At 42.3% G+C, this 17682-nt stretch overlaps 1 protein-coding gene across 9 annotated transcripts in view; it reads right to left on the bottom strand.

The window, feature by feature from the left end:
• Positions 1 to 17682, bottom strand: part of MEF2A (myocyte enhancer factor 2A) — a 103247-nt gene that overhangs the window by 67012 nt on the left and 18553 nt on the right. Inside the window, exon 1 of one of the 9 annotated variants that reach the window (XM_072148587.1) lies at positions 10715 to 10858. The exons of 7 other annotated variants lie outside the window; for them this stretch is intronic. The gene's annotated coding sequence lies outside the window, so the exon portion shown is untranslated. Of the gene's footprint in view, positions 1 to 10710; positions 10859 to 17682 lie in introns of those variants that run through there. One more of the 9 variants, XM_072148588.1, reaches the window with a different exon arrangement.

The raw sequence follows: 17682 nt of genomic DNA, 5'->3' as shown, positions 1-17682 counted from the left end.
CTCAGCGTCCGATATATCGGACGCTGAGCTCAGTGACTTAGCGCTCAGCGTCCGATATATCGGACGCTGAGCCGATGCCGGTTCAGCTCAAGATTTGAGCCGAACCAGCATCAGGAAAGACGGGGTGCCGGCTGTGACTGATAGCCGGCACCCCAGTGTAACACCCGCGATCGGAGTTGACTCCGATCGCGGGTGATTAACCCGTTAAATGCCGCGGTCATCGCGACCGCGGCATCTAACATGCAATTGGGGTGTCTTTCCCCACGATCGCCCCCCCCGAATCATTTTCGGGGGGCACCGATCATTGCTACGGTATCACTGGGGTCCGATCTGGACCCCAGTGTTACCTGCAGGAACTGCCGGTAAGATGGCGTCTATGACGTCATCTTACTGGCAGAGTGCCACCCTATGCAAGTGCATAGGCTGACACTGATAATGCCCTGCAATACATGAGTATTGCAGGGTATTATTATGAACAAGCAATCAGATGATTGCTTGTTCATTTCCCATGGTGGAAAAAGTGAAAAAGAAAAAAAAAAAAAATATTCAATAAAAAAATAAAGTAATAAATCACCAAAAATGCCCAAAAGCCCCAAAACATATAAAGAGACATATAACTAAAAAAAAAGTCTAAATCATAACACAAACCCCACATATATAGTATCACCGCGTCCGTAACAACCCGTAGAATAAAAATAAATAATTATTGAACCCGCACGATGAACGCCGTAAAAGAAAACTGTTATAAACCCTCCAAAAATTATGATTTTTACCTATACAATCCCACAAAAAATGCTATAAAAAGTGATCAAAAAAACATATGTACTCTAGAATGATACTGGTGCAAAGTACAACGTGTCCCGCAAAAAACAAGCCATCAACCAGCTCTGTAGCCAAAAACGTAACAATGTTATGCCACTTGGAAGATGGCAATACAAAAATGATAGATTTTTCCCCACAATAGGGTTTTATTTTACAAATTTAGTAAAACGCAAGAAAATATATTCATGTCTGGTATCCCCGTTATCGTATCGACCCATAGAATGAAGATAACATGATTATTAGTCTATACGGTGAACACCACAAAAAAAAAGTAAAAAAACCAGTAGAGAATTGATGCTTTTCTACTCCTGCTCTCAAAAAGAAGTTCCTAAATTTTCAACAATAGGTGATACCAACCCCAAAATGGTAACATTGGAAAAAGCATCTCATCCCGCAAAAAAAATGCCGTCACATGGCCCTAATAGCGCAAAAGCGAAAATTTTACAGCCTTCAAAAGAGGCCAATGAGGAAAGTAAAATCCTGGCAGCTGCAGGGCGCTCCTTCCCTTCTGCGCCTCACTGTGTGCCCATAAAACAAGTAACAGCCACATGTGGGGGGTCTCTGCACTCGGGAGAAATTGTAGAACAAATTGTATGGTGGGTTTTGTATTTTTATCTTTTGGAAATGTGTAAATTTTAGGGCTAAATGAACGTATAACCGGCACAATTTGACTATTCTAAATTTCGCCTCCATTTTGATGTAATTACTATGAAGATCTCAAGGGGTTAACAATCTTCGTAAAATCTGTTTCTGATAGCTTGAGGGGTGCAGATTTGAAATTGGGTTGGTTATATGGGGGGTTTTGATGCTAAATATGTAAATTTTCATTCAAAACTGTATTTATCCCCAAAATAGTCAATTCTGAAAATCCGGAAAAGCGCTATTCGATTTGTAAGCCGCGTGACATCAAAATAAATTATCCAGACATTTCAAAAATGGTGAAAATGTAAAGTAGACAAATGGGAAATGTTATTCGGCAAGTTATTTAGGTGGTACATCTATCTGCCTGAAAACGCAATGATTTCAAATTTCAAAAATGGCAAATTTTTCAGAAAATTCATCATATTTTCTTTTTTTTTTGTAAATAAACGCAAAACTTATCAGCCAAAATTTACCACTAAAATGAAGTACAACATGTGGGGAAAAAACAATCTCAGAATCGTTTTGATAAGTAACAGTGTTCAAAAGTTATAACCATATAAAGCGACGCATGTCAGAATCCAAAAAATGGGACTGAGCCTTAAGCTCTAAAATGGCTGCGTCCTTAAGGGGTTAACCATGGTTTGTGACGGTATTGCAACTATGCTCCATTTAAATCTATGCAGCAGAGTTGTAATAAAGGCACAAACCATGGTCAGGTGTGACACAGTTTTCTTAAAAAAAAAAGCAACCATGCTTTTCAACAACCCTTTTAAAAAGGATATATACCCCCAGGATCAAGAATTGTAAGCCAAGCTCACGGGCATGCTGATGTGTGCCCCTGCTGGCAGGATCTGCTCTTCTTTCTTATGCCCAGTTTAAAAAAAAAAAATCTTTTACAATTATGCAAATGAACCCAAGGAGCTCCGGGCTCCATAGGTGTTAATTGAAGCTGGAGCCCCACACTCATTTACATAATTGTAATGCCCTTTTTTTTTAAACAAGGCATAAGAAGCTTAAACCCTATGTGACCGCTGTTGATGGGTGCCTGAATGTCCAGGTCAATTTTTGATTTTCTGCTATGCGCTTCTTTAAATGACGATATTTCTGGAAAAGCTTTACATATCAATTTTTACTTAGTTTTTCATGACTTCTGAGATTTTAACTTGATAGGATAGTTTTATTAATTACACATTTTTTCTTTAGAAAATTTGCCAATAATTTGCTAGAAATGAAGTGAAAAAATAAGCTTTTTTTGTAATTTTATAATAAAATATGTACAGCATCATTTGACCACCTTTCCCAGGTTGAGCTACAGATGCAGAGGGTGCATGTACTTCTGCAAAGTAAAAGTCTTTCCTGCAGCTTCTAATATATTCTGCCTTCAGCTGACAGGTTGGAGGGGGGGAACACAGTTCAAAAGCCTACGTCTCCTGAACCCTTGCACCTAGAAACACAATTCTGGTGTCATATTAAACAGGAGAGCCAGATAGGATATATGGATTGTGTAAGGATGCTTAAAGAGGACCTGTCACCCCCAAAACCCCCCACCACCATCACCAAATTAGCTCCCCCTCATCGTGTCCCCAGCCCGTTTATATTTATTTTTTTATTTTAGTTTTTATACTTACCGTATATATTCGAGTATAAGCCGAGACCCCTAATTTTACCACCAAAAACTGGGAAAAACTACTGGCTCGAGTATAAGCCGAGGGTGAGAAATGCATTGGTCAAACCCCCCCAGTAGTATACAGCCTGCCAGCCCCCATGTAGTATTTAGCAGCCCCCTAGTAGTATACAGCAAGCCCCTAGTAGTATACAGCAAGCCCCTAGTAGTATACAGCAAGCCCCTAGTAGTATACAGCCAGCCTGCCCCCACGGCCCTTAAAAAAAATAAACTTAAATACTCACCCTCCGATGTCAGCGCGACTTACCGATGTCCCCGATGCCAGCGCGTCCCGTCTTCTTTCTTCTCCGCGGCTCCTCTTCTCTCTTCTGGCATGGACGCGGCCATCTCTTCTTCTAGCATGCGCTTACTATGACGCGGCCGCTGCTGACGTCATAGTATGCGCGGCCACTAAGAAACCATGGCCGCCTCCATGCCGGAAGATAGAAGAGAGAAGAGGAGCCGCGGAGAAGAAAGAAGACGGGACGCGCTGGCATCGGGGACATCGGTAAGCCGCGCCGACATCGGAGGGTGAGTATTTAAGTTTATTTTTTTTTAAGTGGGTAATTTTTTTTGTTATAGACTCGTGTATAAGCCGAGGGGACGTTTTTCAGCACATTTTTTGTGCTGAAAAACTCGGCTTATACACGAGTATATACGGTAGTTTTAAACGATCCGACCTCTTATCAAATCCGAATGTCGTACAAGTTCCCTAGCAGTCGGCCGTATTCATGAGAGGACCGGCCGACACCCCCCCCCCACCCCCTTCACACCCCCGTCAGTCAGGGACCTGTAAGAATCGCCGGCTGTAGTGCATGTATTGTTCAATCGCTGCTGGCTTTATGCGATGCGGATGCATAAGTAAGCATCCATACACAAACACATACAGAAACACAATTGTTGTGTCATATTAAACAGAAGCATCCCCTTTAACATGATGCATAGATTGTGTATGGATGCTTAAGAGAACCAGGATATCTCCGTGCTGCCAAGTGTTCAAACACAATCCATACATCATATTAAAGGAGAGATGTTTTCTATGACAATTGTGTTTCTAGGTGCCGGGGTTCAGGAGATATAGTGGTTTGAAGTTGGCTGTCATGACGTTTATAAACATCCTTTCTGCATGGGGAATGTACCAAAAATATAGCCGTATGGCAATCGTGAAGTGGTTAAAGAAATGTGTAAGCTGCCAGAGGGGGCACATATCAATATAGTCTATAGAAGAAAAATTTGTATGGCAATAGTGTGTTGCTCACCCGTTCTGAAGATTTTCAGGGAAGGCTTCCTATCGAGCAGCACGGATCTCCACGTGACCGGCGTGTCCAGGTAAGCAAGAAAATCCCGAGGGAAAGAAGAAGTGATCCAGCGCATATGATAAAAGGATGCCTCCGATTTTATTGACAGATTCCAATTACAACAATGTGTATGAGACGCACTACAGCACTGCGTCCAGAAGTGGGCTACAAATAACGGCCTACGCGTTTCGAGCGTTTCACACGCTCTTACTCATGGCTGATGCACATCTAAGTGCGGGAGACTGAAATAGTATGCACGGAAGGAGCGTCACGGGGGGAGGGAACGAGGTCATACCTCTCACCGTGACGTGTTGGGTGTTGGCCGTGCAAGTCTGCCGCACAGGTGTGTTAACATCTTAGTGCTCTAAAAACATTTTTATTAAGCCCACTTCTGGACGCAGTGCTGTAGTGCGTCTCATACACATTGTTGTAATTGGAATCTGTCAATAAAATCGGAGGCATCCTTTTATCATATGCGCTGGATCACTTCTTCTTTCCCTCGGGATTTTCTTGCACATATCAATATGTCAGTGCGCTTGGATTACAATCCTTCATCATGGTGGTAGATGTCCCCATGATGTATTTATAGCCAATATAACTTATTAACTGCAGCTCACTGAGACACTTGCATGGACTTTAGAATGCCCATGCACATCGCAACTCCTTTGTTGTATATAGATGAAAAGTACCTGTAATATTGAATAATTTATTACTACTTGTTGTAGTTCTTTATAGGTTTATGTCACAAGAAACCTCATCAGTTTCTCCTTATCCATCAGCTAATTTATAGACACTGATAAAAGCAGAAAGAAAGTGGAGGGGAATGTATATATATCTGTATATATTACATTAAAAGTTCTCCATTATCATCTGTACTATTGATTGTATTACAATTTGGTTAAAATGTTTATTACTCAATTATTATTGAGAAAAGAAATCTGGTCAATTAAATTATTTTAAATTTGCATTTTAAAAAAATGAAGAAACGGTTGTCATGTAAATGAATAATTTAAACTAAAATTACCTACATAGATATTTGGCATATTCTGGGACTTCTATGCAAATTACAATATACAGGCGGTCCCCTACTTAAGGACACTCGACTTACAGACAACCCATAGTTACAGACGGACCCCTCTGCCCACTGTGACCACTGGTGAAGCTCTCTGGATGCTTTACAATGGTCCCAGACTGCAATGATCAGCTGTAAGGTATCTGTAATGAAGCTTTATTGATAATCCTTGGTCCAATTACAGCAAAAATTTTGAAACACCAATTGTCACTGGGGCAAAAAAAAATTTTTGTCTGGATCTACCAATATAAAATATACAGTTCCGACTTACATACAAATTCAACTTAAGAACAAACCTATGGACCCTATCTTGTATGTAACCCGGGGACTGCCTGTACAGTATAATGGACTGGCCTCTTGTACGGTCTCCTTCATTTTCAGCTTCCTGAACCATATGTAGGATGCGTCCAGCTTTGAACATGAATGTGACATAACACTACATTCCTGCCATCGTGGCAATTACGTCTGCGCGCTTTTGAAGTGCACCGCTCTATGACCCATTAATGATCAGAAATTGTGAAGCACAAAAAGAGAAAAATAGTTTCACATCAAAGCAGCCTTTGTCTTTGAGAATACTACTGTACTAAGCAGTAGTAACTGTTATTCCTTTGGATAATCTTGACTAAAGAACCTTAAAAAGGGGTTATTCAGGTTTTGTGAAATTAAGGGGAATTTGTCAGTAGTTTTGACCACTAAAAGCAGCAAACAGCCCTGGAGATCAGTGTAACCCTACATTTTCTGTGTGTTGTGTGCAGATGTTCTGTGAAAAATTGCTTCATATTCCAGCATTGTGTCTGGACTTGGAGCACCCTTGTGTGATATCTCTTGAATCTACTGCTGTACACAACCCCTCACCCTACTGTTGCGGACTGTGAAGCAGAGCATTAAGAGATCACACACACACACCAATGCAACATAGTATTTTGAATCCAGCTACAATCATGGCAATAAAATTTATTTTTCACTGTTCTGCTGCTACTGTCAACAGTAGAAAAGTTGTTTTTTGTAGCTTTTAACACACGTATAACTCTTTTAGCCCCGCACAAAAATGTCATTTACCCTACCATAAATATGCTCATCCTCAGACTGTAAGCGCTTGTCTCACCCCCTCGTCCTTATAGACTGTAAGCTCTTTTCTCACCCCCCTCATTCTCATAGACTGTAAGCTCTTGTGTCACCCCCTCGTCCTCATAGACTGTAAGCTCTTGTGTCCCCCCCCTCATCCTCATAGACTGTAAGCTCTTGTGTCACCCCCTCGTCCTCATAGACTGTAAGCTCTTGTGTCACCCCCTCGTCCTCATAGACTGTAAGCTCTTGTGTCACCCCCTCGTCCTCATAGACTGTAAGCTCTTGTGTCACCCCCTCGTCCTCATAGACTGTAAGCTCTTGTCTCACCCCCTCGTCCTCATAGACTGTAAGCTCTTGTGTCACCCCCTCGTCCTCATAGACTGTAAGCTCTTGTCTCACCCCCTCGTCCTCATAGACTGTAAGCTCTTGTGTCACCCCTCATCCTCGTAGACTGTAAGCTCTTGTGTCACCCCCTCGTCCTCATAGACTGTAAGCTCTTGTGTCACCCCCTCGTCCTCATAGACTGTAAGCTCTTGTGTCACCCCCTCGTCCTCGTAGACTGTAAGTTCTTGTGTCACCCCCTCATCCTCGTAGACTGTAAGCTCTTTTCTCACCCCCCTCATTCTCATAGACTGTAAGCTCTTGTCTCACCCCCTCGTCCTCATAGACTGTAAGCTCTTGTGTCACCCCTCATCCTCGTAGACTGTAAGCTCTTTTCTCACCCCCCTCATTCTCATAGACTGTAAGCTCTTGTGTCACCCCCTCGTCCTCATAGACTGTAAGCTCTTGTGTCACCCCCTCATCCTCATAGACTGTAAGCTCTTGTGTCACCCCCTCATCCTCATAGACTGTAAGCTCTTGTGTCACCCCCTCATCCTTATAGACTGTAAGCTCTTGTGTCACCCCCTCATCCTCATTGACTGTAAGCTCTTGTGTCACCCCCTCGTCCTCATTGACTGTAAGCTCTTGTGTCACCCCCTCGTCCTCATAGACTGTAAGCTCTAGTTTCATCCCCTCATCCTCATAGACTGTAAGTTCTTGTGTCACCCCCTCATTCTCATAGACTGTATGTTCTTGTGTCACCCCCTCATCCTCATAGACTGTAAGCTCCTGTGTCATCCCATCATCCTCATAGACTGCAAGCTCATGCGAGCAGGCCTCTCACTATTGTTGCATATAACTATTATTACTTTGTAATGTCTTATTTTATTTGTATAAGCCCCTATATGTAAAACGCTACGAAATATGATGGCGCTATATAAATAAAGATTATTATTCTTTCTTGGAAATCAGATACTAGTAAAGAATCTAATAGATTTACCACCAGGGAACTCAAGCAGTAGTGGTGCAGCGGCTGGAAAAGTCCCCCAAATCTCTCCAGTGTAACCAAGTAATGTCACTGTAGGAGGCGGTGGTGATGACTATTAGTATTAGTAAAGTTATATAATTGTTACAAGGTTCTATGCTTCTACAGCAACTGTCCTACAACAATGTAATGGCTCCTGCGGGACTGTGCATGAAGATCCGGCATATCACAGGATGACAGATCATAAAGGGCAGAACACTGGTCACCCTTTGTTTTATGGCACTTGCTGCCGCTTGTCCAAGATGTGACACAATGGAAAAGAACAGTTGTATCTGTTTAGCGATGTGTCACTAGAGGAAGTGAACGAGGAGGAGACAGCTGGGCCACTAGTCCCCGGCAATACACAGGTGCCAACTAGTGCAGCAACTGCTTTATAAAGTGCTGCAACATGTGAACAAATGTCTACAGACATGAATGAGAAAAAGTCAAACAATATTAGCCAGCTGCTGGAAACCTACCTGAAGGTTCAATATTGCCCATCAAGAATGGACCTAGGAATTTTAGAGATCCAAACATCTTTAGTGTACGGACCAGTTTGTCCTCTGCTGGCAGGTGACATTCACAGAGAGCAGATCTAGGATCTAGCCAGAGGCTCATCACTACAGGCTATCAGATACTTATAGAGGAACCTGCATCTTTATTTTGACTTGATTTTTTTCTTTTTGCACATTTTTTGTGACTTTATTACTTGTCCATATTATGCGCCTTTGCCAAAGTCTTAAAGGGGTGTTCCCATTTCAGCAAACTTATGTTTATATTTTTATGATAAAAAGTTATACAATTTTCTAATATACTTACTGTATCAATACCTCACCGTTTTCTAGATCTCTGCTATAGAAATCTTCTACGTTACTTCCAGTGGACAGAAATCTGACCATGGTCACACAGGACCCCAGCTCTGATTACTCTCCGATACTAACGAGCCATGCACCTGTCTGACCGTGGTCACATTTCTTTTCACTGGAAGTGAACATAGAAGCTTCCTATAGAATGACAGCAAGCAGAGATCTAGAGAACTGAAGAATTGATACAGAGAATATTTCGGAAAATTGTATAACTTTTCATAATACAAGCAAAAACATTAACTTGCTGAAATGGGACAATCCCTAAGATGTTGGCCTGTGAGTGTGTCTGTTGCATTATCCCTAATGTATATTTGCAAGACAGATGCTGTTTTTGTGAAACTTATTTGTGAAAAAATTAAAGAGTTTTTTTAGGTGCAAAAAACTGACCCATACTTAGCAAAGTACAACTGACCCACACTTGTATTTCATACATACGCCTAAAAAGTAGTTAAAAAAAAAAATAAAATTATCAATAAACCATATGCATATCGGAGACAAAGAAAAAAAAATAGAAAGTTTTAAAAAATACATAGCACTGCTATAGTAAGCCGATTTCAGCCAAGGAAAACAAAGGATATATGTGCCTCATAGTATTTTAAAAGGAAATCTACTAATCAAAATCCATCATGATAAACCAGAGAAACTTACTCATAGCACCAGGCACCGTGACTGCGGTAATCTTCTTATATTTGTTAACCATGGCCTCCTGAAAACAACTTGTAAAAATATGTAAATGAACCTGGTGGGTGGGTGTTTCTAAAGCCCCTCACCACTGTAGCTTCACAGGTTGTTACACTGTCTCACCTTTCCACTGCACTTCCTAACGCTGCTAGATTACACAGGCAGAGGGAGAGAGAAGGGGTTTGGAGAGACATGTTCTGCTTATTGTAATAGCACCTGTCTGCAATAGTCTGCATAGGGGCTCTGATAACCACCAGAGCTCTTCAGGCTCATAAGCATAATTCTTAAAGTTGATTTTAGAAGGAAGGAGGTCATGGATAAGAAATATAAAGTAGACTGCCCTAATCACAGTGCCTGGTTCTATAAGCAAGTGTCCCTGGTAAATCAAGCATGATGTTGATGGTAGATTTAGGGATGGTATGATCCCCAGGGATCGTTTCTGACTTAGCAGCTTAACCAGATGAGTAGACATGAGCTGCCATACCAAGAACAGCCTCAGTAGAGGAGTGACATTTTCAGGGGTGAAAGAAAGCAGGCCACATTCATCCTACCACTGTCTATTTCATTAGTCCTTCATACAGTAACGTTTTCAGGATTGTGTTTTCTTTTGGGAACTTTACAAATTAAAGGTCTCCTCCATTTTTTTTTATCAGTCAATCAGATTTAAATGCAAAAAGAAAACCATTCCTGCCCTTTTCTTTGAACCACTGAAGGGACAGAATAACAATGTAAACGGAGCCTCATGTATCCTAATAGTCTGTATGTTGTATAGGGTAATATAACTTTTGAAACCACTTATTGTATTAATTGACCCATTTAACGTTTCTTTGACACAGCCACCCTCCATGAGATCACATCTATTTAATCTGGGGACATGTGATAGCCACGAATGTGTCCTGTGTCCATCACGAAGGTCTGAAAGTGTACACCACACAGAAGACCTTACCCCTCAGCGACGCCTGTGTAATACATACTCTGACATTAGGACAAGAGGCACGGGTCAGTGTCACCGATACCACACAGAAACACATGACACCAGAAGATTTCACTACACTACATGCAATGTCCGCCCTACATTGGCACCCGCATAGACAGGAAATTTTACTTTATACCGATCCATATAGCTAAACATCAACATACATTACACACAAAATGACTTTTTAGTACAAGCTACTCATTAAGTTCACTCTTATGATTCTCGGCATTTTACAAAACACCAAAAAGTAACAAAAATAAAGTATATATACACATACATACAGGTCAGCACCAGCCTCATAAGAGATATCCAAGCCCAGCAGCGATGTAAGTGTGCAGCCGCTGCCCTGCAGACAGGTCCAAGAGTTGGAAGTTTGTCACCCGGGGAGGGGAGGAGGACAGCCCTTCGCACCGTGCACTGCCGCCCCCTTTTCTCTCTCGCTCTCTGATTCCCATTTGAGGAGCAATAGCAGCTGAAGCAATGAATATTGATGGTCGGCCGGTAACAGCTGAGATAGCACTGACTTACGTCTTTCATTTCACCTGCATCAGCAAAGACAGGGCTGGGAAGTAGGAAGTTGTCGGCTTTGAGCATTCCTTTTGATGTCTCTCCATTCCTCTTGGAAATCAACAGAAAACTTCTACAACGAGTACTGGCCAAGTGTAAGGCTACGCTCACGCTTCTGAATCCGTTTCATGGACACAGAAATTGTTCCAACAGATCTACTGCTTGTTCATATTTACCATGATGGATCGCTCAATCTACAAGTCATTGGTGTGATCTGGTAGCGGGTGTGATATTCTCATGATTTAGTGACTACTTTGAGGTACTGTGCCCCAGAACTGAAGGAAGCGTGTACATCATGATATTAGCGGTTCAATGACCCTCAGCAATGACATATGTCTGAAGTATATCAGTCCTGGAGGAGTTACACAGGGTTGTCCAGCCACCTAATGTAAACTACTTGTGCCGCATTTACATGTTGTGCTTGAATCAGGTTTTTAAACAAAATTCAAGCACATTAAGGAGGAGTTACACTCCGACACAGACCTAAACACTCGTGTTAAAACCCAGCAGTCATTAAAACAAAACACGATCTGAACACATCTGCGCTCCTTCCCAATGCTCTTGAATTGTGTTTCAAAGTAGTTTCCAAGCTGCATTCACACGCGTTTTTAGTGCGTTTAAAAACACACCAAGAACGGACCAAGACCGCACTGCGCGACAGCACCATATGGCTGCATTCACACTATGGGGGAGATTTATCATGAAGTTTCTGAGGTAAAACTGTTCTTGTTGCCCATGGAAACCCATCAGACATCAGATTTAATTTCATAAACAGCTGTGGGAAAGTGAGAGCTGAGCTCTGATTGGTTGCTATCAGCAAAGAGAGCAGAACTGCTCTAAGAGACTTATGATAAATCTCCCCCTATGTGTTTTTGATGCATTCTAAAGGCTTCAACCATTATCAGATGCCGAGGTTTCATTGTGTTTTAGGAAATACAATGGAAAGTAATGTTACCTCAGCAGGTGATCACCGTTAAAGCCTGGAATGTGTCAAAAACGCAACGCATCGTGTGAATGTGGCATTAAAAATGGAACGGGGAGGGGCTCGACCTGATCGCATATGCATTTCAAGTGAAACTCATGTGATCAATGAGAAGCTCCACGTGTTTCACCATTTTCAAAATCCAATTGTCACTGGGCCCAATTTTTTTTTCTGGAATTACAATTATAATATAAACTTGTTCCGACTTACATACACATTCATCTTAAGCACAAATCTAAAGAACCTATTTTGTACTTAACATGGGGACTGCGTGCGTGTGTGTGTGTATGTATATATATATATATTTATTTATTTTTCTTTTTTTTTTGGCAAGTCAGAATAAAGTCCCTGCGTAGAAGAGAACTGACATTTAGGAATTACGTGCCATGAACACTTGGAGAAAGTAACATACTCAATGTCACCGGAGGTCAAACGCTTCTCAGACCACACTGCAGCTGGTGTTTTCTTCAAGGTAACACAACCCCAATAGCTGCAATAGGAGGCTGTGTCCAAGACACACAGGACAAAGACGTGAAGTTAAACCCCCTGTAAATACCTGGCTGTTCCCAATAATCCTCAACACCAACCAAGATGGACAACTGCATAAACATAGAACAAAGTCACCAGGAAAATGGGAGGCAAGCGCCAGAGGAATCCCATGTATTCCAGTCTATGATAGATTTAACACTTACCATTTGGACTGGTTAGAGTGGAATCTTATCGATAACTTTTTACTTATGTAGAACAGCGAGTTATTCATGTAGACAGCAAGGGAAACCTGCATAGGATGGTAAATCCCTATTCTAATGAATGGGAAAGAGCCATAATACAAGGAACAGACTAGAGTGGTGCTGTTTCTAGGGAGAAAAAAAAAAAGATTAACTGGTTCTCTAGTATGAAGTACAGAACGCCCAAACCTACACAGGGGCTTCCCATTATTAACTCAATAAGGTGCAGGATGGTAGCGAGAAGCATATGGAGCCATACAGACTGCAGTGTGAACAACACATGCCAAAGCTGTGCATAGAGGTAGATAAAGTGGTCATATCTCTATTATGGTGGCATCTGATAGATCCTCAAAGTTTTGGAGAGCCTACCAGAGATGCTTGTTAACAATCCCCTTAACACTGCCAGAATCAACTTGGTGTAGCTCCAAAAAAAAATAAATTATTCGGTGTTTGTTCTTGAAGGACACCTGATGTTCCATTGTTGAGCCATTCACTGGGGCTCAAAAATTGCCTCACTGGAGAATGGGAAACCCTTTGCCAGAAGGTTAAAGTTAAAAGGCCTACACAGGGCCGGGTTTCAGTAGGCTTCTGGGCGACAGAGCCTCAGTTGGCCCCTTTACATTGAACTCAGATGGCGGCAATAAAAATTTCTATATTATATATACAGCCCCCTTATGGGTTATATTATATACAGCCACCCAAGGATTATGCCAGGCTACTGGGCCCCAGCACTTGCCCAAGTATGCTGGTTGCTGGCGCCAGCTCTACACATCGGCAAGCAATGGTGCAGTCTTGAGCGGTCCCCTCTGGAGCCCCATTCCCTACAGGTTACACTGTACAGTTGTACTGAACACACATCAGGAAGCCTTCTGGTTCTTTTAGGCAGAGTTGCTCCACAGTACTATGTCGAAGGGTTGCTGCAACCCCTACAGCAAAATCCACCCACTTACTATTTGCTTTAACCTATAAATATATAGTCATTCTGATAAACTAAAATTCATTTCATAGTTTCTATTGTTCTAAAGATTTTAATTCATGTCTTATTCATTCAAATCTGTAAAATGCTCTCCCAAGCCCACATAACATTGTGTTGTCTGTGGAGCAGGCGGGTGGTTTAGCTCCATTCTGCCGTCAGATAAGTGACCTGGAAGTCCAGCTCCTGCTTATGTAAATGGCATCTGGAGCAAGATCCCAGCACAATTAAACAGGTTTTCCAGGAGTAAGATATGTAAAACCAGATTAATAAGACAGATCATCAAAATGAGACCAGTTGGAGTCCGACACCACCTCTGGTCAGCTGATAGCTGCAGCAGCAGTACCAAGGAGAACTATTTCACAAGGGTTTTTTGCAATGTGATAAAAACTCAGCCCAAACCGAGTGTATGCGACTATGTATTCCATGCTATGGGCATTTTTGTCCTATGGTGGGGGGAGGAAGGATAGTCATTCAAGGTCATTCCCCGGTACAGTTAACATTTCTTAGGCTTTACAGTTCATTATGAGTGGCAGGGATACTTCTTGCAGAAAGAGATATACAGAGAGGCCCTAAAGGGTTCTGGATTCCAGTTTCCTTAAAGGAAGTCATTGTGCCAATACCCTTCACAGGCAATCATGCAGTGGCACTGGTGCTTAAATGCTTTTTCAGTATTATAATATTAATCCCTAGTTTACAGCTAATTCAATACAGTCTTACATAATACCAGGAATAGAACAGAATAATAGAAGTATATAATGCGCCTGGATGCCAGACCACCACTGAGGGCCACAGAATTTAAAGGGCTTGTATGTTCCAATGTCAAGTTATCAACCAGCAGGATATGATAAGCCTATACTTGTCTCTTCCATCCAATCACTGCCAGTCTATGTTTGAAAACAGAGTCACATGACTGTTGTAACCCATGAGGGTGCAGTCACATGTTCACTTTTTCAGATGCAGTTTTTGACCTGAAATGGAGTAAAAGTAGGAGGAGGAGCATTACCTTTTAATTATTTGTCTCAACCCATTATGATCCACACTTGCTTTTTGGCATCTGAAAAACTGAACGTGTGACCGCTCCTTGAGTAGCCTCAGTGGTGTTAGGCCCACAAAGCCCTTCATCAGGCAAGGTTTTAACACTGCAGAATTTTATTTTTTTGCTAACCCAGTACTACCCGGTTCACATGTAGTTTGTGGTTGTAGAGGTCCCTTGGCAAAAACATGAGTTCATTGCCCTGAACCAAAAAAAATTTTCGCAGGCAGTTATTTTGGTGATCATTTAACTTTTTTTTTAACTGCCTTCTTTTGTTGAAATGTTGATGGCAATGTGACCCTCGTGGTAGTTACAAAAGGAGAAAAAGACCACCACTAATCACAAAAAGTAAAATTGGCTTTAATCCCTCATCATGTCATTAGGCTTCCTGAAAGTCATGGTTGATGTTAAGGGGGCTGCCATACAAGATTTTTCATGTCCCATCTTGCAAAATACATTGGTATGTTTTCTATAATTTTGCACACAGAGGTGGCACTCAGAGCCCTTTCTGTGGGACCTCAGGCCATTGTCCCAATTTTACCATACAGGACCAAATCCGCCAAATCTTCCTGCAGTCCCAAGCAACTTAAAAGATACTGCTCTCAGAGCTATTTTAAAGCGACATTTCATTGGCTGTTTGAACTGTGGGAAAAGTGAGAAGGTCAGTGGACAGAACTGCATTGTCTTTTGGAGGTCCTTCTGCTGGACCCACCATTTTTCCTGGAGAAAAGCTACAATGATAGTCTGAATTTGCCCACCTTCTTTCAACTCTATTGGTGGCCTTAGGAGAGCCAATACAATTGAATGTTGTTGAAGAACTGGTAGCAATTAGATACTGCTTATAAATGCCATGTTGGCACTTGATGGTAAATAAGTGGATTTTGGTTGTAGTTTGGGCACTTGGTCTCTAAAAGGTTCGCCATCACTGCTATAGGCCCTTCTGCAACAGTTTATCCTTCAGAGTGGTTACTCCTAATGTATATGAAAAAGGGGAAACTGCATAGATGCCCTGTGAGCTCATATTTGTCCAACATTCTGCCTTTATACATTTTACCCAGCTTGCTTTTAATCCATCTTTTTTCAAATGTTTTATGAACATTATAGAAAGGGGATAAATAATCTTAAATCAGCTTTCTGGTGAAAATCAGAGTGAATCTAAGGCAGTGATGGGCAACCTTTTGAGCTAGGTGTGTCAAAATTCGCTAAAAAAACGAGCATAACTCGGGAGCTGTGTCACCTTTAGGAAAAACCTAATTTTGTAATAACATGTCCAGCAGCGGCCTCCCCTTATTAATAACATGTCCAGCAGCGGCCTCCCCTTATTAATAACATGTCCAGCAGCGGCCTCCCCTTATTAATAACATGTCCAGCAGCGGCCTCCCTTTACTATTAAAATACCCCTAGCGGCCTCCCTTTACTATTAAAATACCCCTAGCGGCCTCCCTTTACTATTAAAATACCCCTAGCGGCCTCCCTTTACTATTAAAATACCCCTAGCGGCCTCCCTTTACTACTAAAATACCCCTAGCGGCCTCCCTTTACTACTAAAATACCCCTAGCGGCCTCCCTTTACTACTAAAATACCCCTAGCGGCCTCCCTTTACTATTAAAATACCCCTAGCACCCTCCCTTTACTACTAAATTACCCCTAGCACCCTCCCTTTACTACTAAATTACCCCTAGCACCCTCCCTTTACTACTAAATTACCCCTAGCACCCTCCCTTTACTACTAAATTACCCCTAGCACCCTCCCTTTACTACTAAATTACCCCTAGCACCCTCCCTTTACTACTAAAATACCCCTAGCGCCCTCCCTTTAAATATAATATAATAATAAACTTACATACTTAACCAGTGATGTCTTCTTCCCTGTAGCTTTACTGCAGGCGGCTCGGCTCCTCCAGGTTGCACCGCGCGCCTCGGGTCACGTGACTGACGTGACCTGACGTCAGGTCGCCTCAGTCACGTGACGAGCAGCGCGCATTGCAGCCTGGAGGAGCCGGAGGAGTTGCAGAAGGTGGGCGGACCAATGCGGCACCGGACAGGTAAGCAGGGGGCAGAAACACAGGGACGGGGGCGGGACATTACCACAGGGGCAGCACATTACACAGGGACATTAACACAGGGGGAGCACATTGCACAGGGACAGAAACACAAGGACGGGACATTAACATAGGGGTAGCACATTACACTGGGTCAGCACATTACACAGGGAGGGGGGCGGACAGCGGGCGCTGGGCGGCCGCGTGTCAGCAAAAATGACTACGCGTGTCAGTGCTGACACGCGTGTCATAGGTTCGCCATCACTGATCTAAGGCCTCATTCACACGCTGCGTTTGAATTGCGCTTTGAAATGCAATTCAAAGGCAGCGGGGAGGAGCTTGCACTGATAGTATATGGGCTTACACTGAAACACTGCAATTGGGAAGCCCCATGTATTTTGCATGTAAAAAAAATGCAGAAAACATTCCCAATTACAAGTGGTTAAAGGGGTATTCCAGGAATCAGAATGATTCATAGACAAATGGGTCCTTTAAATATAAGCCAATATGTAATTTGTCATTTAAAATTTTGTTCCTCTTAGCAGAAAAATGCTGTGGACATAGACTAATGAAGAATTAAAATGTTACTGGCCCTTTAATCAGTCCGTCGATTTCCTCCGCGCGGAGAAGACACAGGACAGAAGATGGCCGCTGGTCACATGTCCTGCATGTTTGCACTTTTAGAAATAAGGGCTCCAAACATGTAATATTTTCAAGTAGCATCCGCTTCCAAAACATCATTGTTATGTGGGAAAGTAGCTGCACAGTCTTCATTTCCTCACAGCAGATTTCTATCTCATTTGGTCCCAGGACATTTGTTTTCTTACTTTAGGAGTTGTGTTTTCATGCACCAGACAGCCGAAAAACACAAGCAGCAAGTGGAGAAATGTTACATTCACATGGCCGACAATGGAGACGAC

The sequence above is a fragment of the Engystomops pustulosus genome, chromosome 4 (assembly GCF_040894005.1).
Source record: "Engystomops pustulosus chromosome 4, aEngPut4.maternal, whole genome shotgun sequence".
Lineage (NCBI taxonomy): Eukaryota > Metazoa > Chordata > Amphibia > Anura > Leptodactylidae > Engystomops > Engystomops pustulosus.
Note: the sequence above shows the minus strand (reverse complement) of the source record. Positions and strands in the feature narration are given on the sequence as shown.